The sequence below is a fragment of the Elaeis guineensis genome, chromosome 15, assembly GCF_000442705.2.
Source record: "Elaeis guineensis isolate ETL-2024a chromosome 15, EG11, whole genome shotgun sequence".
Lineage (NCBI taxonomy): Eukaryota > Viridiplantae > Streptophyta > Magnoliopsida > Arecales > Arecaceae > Elaeis > Elaeis guineensis.
In genome coordinates, this window is record NC_026007.2 from 31,570,699 (window position 1) to 31,575,228 (window position 4,530).

Consider the following 4,530-nt stretch of genomic DNA (forward strand, 5'->3'; position numbering starts at 1 on the left):
CATTTCTGTCCACAGCTAAATAAGAACCAGTATTCCATGGGCAATTTAGAAGACTCATGCTCTCTTCGACCACATCTCGAATCTTAGCTATCTCATTCTCATGATTCTTATCATTTGCGGGCTTCTTTGCTGGACCCTTATTGTTCCGATTCGTCCTTGAGTTCCACCAAACCTATTCTCTTCTTCTGATTTCGTTCTCTCTCCGCATGTGCTTCATTAACTTTCCTCTCAATTATTAGAGCTTTATTCACAACTGAGGCATAAGTAGTTAACTCATGGGTACAACTTATTTTTAATTTCTGTCTTCAGTCTCATTTCAAATTTATGTACTCTGTATTGCTCAATCTCAACTAATCTTGGAACAAACTTGGTTAACTCCGTGAATTTAGCTTCATATTCTGCAACGGATCTGTTTCCCCTGTTTTAGATGAATGAACTCCTGCTTCTTCTGTAGTCTGACCTTCGAGGGAAGTACTTGTCAAAGAATTCATCTCGGAATCTCTCCCAAGTGAGTGGTATCCTATCGTTTCATATTTTGCTCAAGTATTACGCCACCAGTTGTATGCCTCGCCTTGTAACAGATATGCTGTGTAGCGGATCTTCTCTTCATCGTGGCATTCTTGTACGGTGAATACCTTCTCCATTTCCATAATCCAGTTATCTGCTTCTGATGGCTCGATGGTCCCTTTGAAGGCTGGAGGGGTTAGCTTCTTAAACTCGACGATATTGTTTCTCTGCATCGATGTTCTCCATGTCCAGGTGTCGGTGGAAAATGCTGACGTGGCTGTGCATGTTGTTGTTGAAGTAACTGTTGTTGTGTTTGAACTACTCCGATCAGAGTTTGCATGAGTTGAGTCATGTTCAGCTCCTCCTGTACTGTCGGAGTATTTTCAGTAGGATCAAGGATTCCCTCTTGCTGAGATGTGCCGCTATTCAATTAGGGAGTGTTATCACCAAGTGGATTTGATGTCCCTCCTACCACTCCTTTAGTATTCTTCGTTCGTCGTGGAGGCATTTTGACCTATGATAAAATTTGAAATAATAATTTATCCTTAATAAGATTATAAGCTTACTTCAGACAGGTCAAATCATAATCATCATAACTAACCTCTCAAATTTCTTAATATCTACCCATCACTCACTCATTTTATTCTACATGTCTTTATCTATCTACTTATGCTCTGATACCATATTAATTGTCACGCCCCCGACCCGAGATTGTGAATCGAGGGTCATGGCAACCGCCGCATACTCATAGAAAACTTTTTCCATAAGCATACAAGATATCTCATCATGATATCTTACACATAAAGTTAAATAATTTTTCAATTTTTAATAATCAAACCTTGGATCAAATAACAAATCAAAACTCAGTGTCCAAAAGAAAAATAATTGTCTGACAAAGTCAACACTAAAAATAAAAGTCTTGAATCAATTCTAAGAAAATCCTAAATTAAAAGAGCTAACTCCATCTCTAATCGCTCTCCCAACTGAAATCCCGCATCATGCTAATTTTCTGAATCTGTAAAGAAAAACATAAAACTCATCATGAGCTAAATAGCCCAGTAAGCAGTGTATACCTTTAACTGAATAAATCAGGCAATAATACTGTACATGTCGTTTACTGATAATAACAAAAATCAATATGTAATTTTATGAAATCATAATCATACAATCAATCATATATAAAATTCAATTCATCATAATTTCAAATTATGCTTATCATCTTAAATTCATCAATTTCTTAAGTTCTTCTTGCCAACCATGACTATGACGACATTTTTTCTGTGGTAGGGTCATAATACCACGTATCTGCTTACGTAGGCTGTGAATCATCTGGCAGCCAAGTCTTTTGGAATCGCTGGTCTCGCTGGCGGTTTGTCGCTGGTCTTTCTGGCGATATGTCGCTGGTCTCGCTGCGACATGAACCTCAGGACAATCAATTGCCAACGTATATGCCCCCATTGGCGGGGTCCTTTACATAATCAGGTTGTCAATTTATGTCATTTCCAATTCAATATTATTTTAAAAAATAATATAAATAAATGATATTCGAGTCAAATCAATCATATCATTCTCTATGATCATACATCATCATAATAATTTTTCAACAAATAACTTCAATCATAAATAATTTCAACAAATAACTTCAATCATAATAATTTCAATAATTATTTTTCAATAAATATTTTCAATCACAGCATGCCATGAATTTATTTAATTTAGAATTTATAATTTATCAGATAAATTCAATAAAAGTAAACACTACTTACCTCAAAAGAAAATCCAAACTAAAAATTCTAGAAATCTTGAAAATCCTTCTCCGAACCTGATACGTCAAATATCATATTTTTTTGATCAAAATTTCATCGAATAAAAAAAATTAAAATTTGTTAAAATCCAATGTCTCCATATGGATCAACTTGACGACAGCATCCAGGATTTTTGGATTGATCCATGGATACTCTTCTTATATTTTTTTAATTTATTATTTATATTATTTTTTAATTCTATAAATCTTAAAAATTAAAGAGAGAGAGAGCAGAGAGAGAAAGTTTCTCTCTCCCTTTTCTTTTTCTCTCTTCTTTTTTTTTTTCTTTTTTTTTTCTTTTCTTTTCTCTTTTTCTTCTTTTTTCTTTTCTTTCTTTTCTCTTTTTCTTCTTTTTTTTTCTTTTCTTTTCTCTTTTTCTTCTTTTTTTTTTCTTTTTCTCTCGGGCTCCTTCCTGGCCGAAATAGGGGACCGGAAGGTCCCCTCCCTTGACCGGCATTCAGGCCACGGCCGACTCGGCAAATCCGGTGGCAGAGGGGGGCCAACCTCTCTCGAGTTTGGAGAGGCAAGGCCGGTGGTCGGTTGTGATCGGCCGGCGCTGGAAAACCAAAAGAGAAGAAGAGACCAAACAGGGGTCTCTTCTTCGACCAAAAATCGACGACACCCGTCGCCGGGCAGTCATGCACAGAGGCACGGGAAGAAGGAGAAAGAAGAGAGGAAGAGGAAGAAAACTTACTTCGGCCTCTGGTGACCCCGCCGGTGAGCAATCACGGGAGAATGAAACAAGTATCCACGGCTCCAATCGAAAAAATCAGGGAGGAAGAGAGGGAAATTGGACCAGTGATCAGCTTCTAAAAAAGGGAAGGGCCATTTTATAGAGAGCCCTTAGGACTCTTTGATGGTCCTAAGACTCCCGATCATGGTTTAATCGGAGATGAAGACTCCTACCGGGGAGTCTTCCTTCCGATTCCCCTGCTTCTTATTTTTTTTTTTGGCTTGGGTCTTTTAATTTGGGCTTGGGCTTGGGCTATAACAGGAATATTATGATTTTTGCTTGGGTTTGAGGGACAAAAACATGTGCATAGTCCATAAGAAAAAAAAAATAGAATTAATCTATTGAATAACTAAATAAGGAACTTATATTAAAAATGGTATAAATAAATCATACATAAAAAAATATTTAATAATTAGTTGAATCCAAAATAATATAAAATTCATAAAGGGAAGGAAAAAAGAGGAAATAAATTAAATACCATATCATGTCAAACATAAAAACAAAAACATGCATGATAGTGAAAAGGAAGAAAGTTGGACTTTTAAAAATTAAATCCTTGAGCATCCTACAAAAAAAAATCAGTAATCAAAGGAGTTAGCAATTGCAATGTAAAACCAAGTCTAAGTAGACATAACTAATACATTATCAGTCAAAGATAAAAAATAAATTAGGAAAAATCTTATATTGAGTCATCCAAATTAACCTTACACAAAATCCCCTCTAAAAATCTGAATCTACGGACAAAAGAAATATACACAGAAACCTTTGCCCTTTTCTTAAAAATAAAAGAAAAAATAGAAAAACACAAGAACATTGTGATGAAAAATTGGTCAACCTATTTTTGTAACAAAAGCTTCTCTAACATTGATTTCGAGTCAATTTTGTCAACAAAAGAACAAGCAAATACATCAAATAGAAAACGGTGGAAACAAAAAAAACCACTTAGAAATCTAAATAAATAGTCACAGCAATCCAAACATTAAAATTCTACAATCAAAAGATGGTCAAGATCTTTGGTTTCTAGTAAAAAAAAATCTCTCTGCACCAATTTCGTGTTGTTCAGGTCAATCCAAAAAGCAACGGACACAAACCTATCAAACAAAAACAAAAAGGATGGATATATAAAAATTTTCTCAAATAGTGTTGCGTGTGTGGAAGTATCCACGAGTCATAGGACAACTATTTTGGTACATAAGGAGCTGAGAAAGGTTCCCAATAGAACAGAAACACATTAAATAAGTAGAAAATTTTACCTAAACTAAAACAAAATTGAAACATCAAAATAAACTAAATGCTACTCTCTAACAAAGTGAATTCCATAAGCATCTACAAATAGTAGTGATCTTACTTCATGAGATTTAAGTCTATTTGCTTCTTTATCCTCATTAACTCCTAAACTATCTAGCTTATTTGCTAGCTCGTTGGCTTCAAAAATTGTGGCTTGCATAGAAGTGATTGACGGAAGCAGCAACATTGATGTATTTGA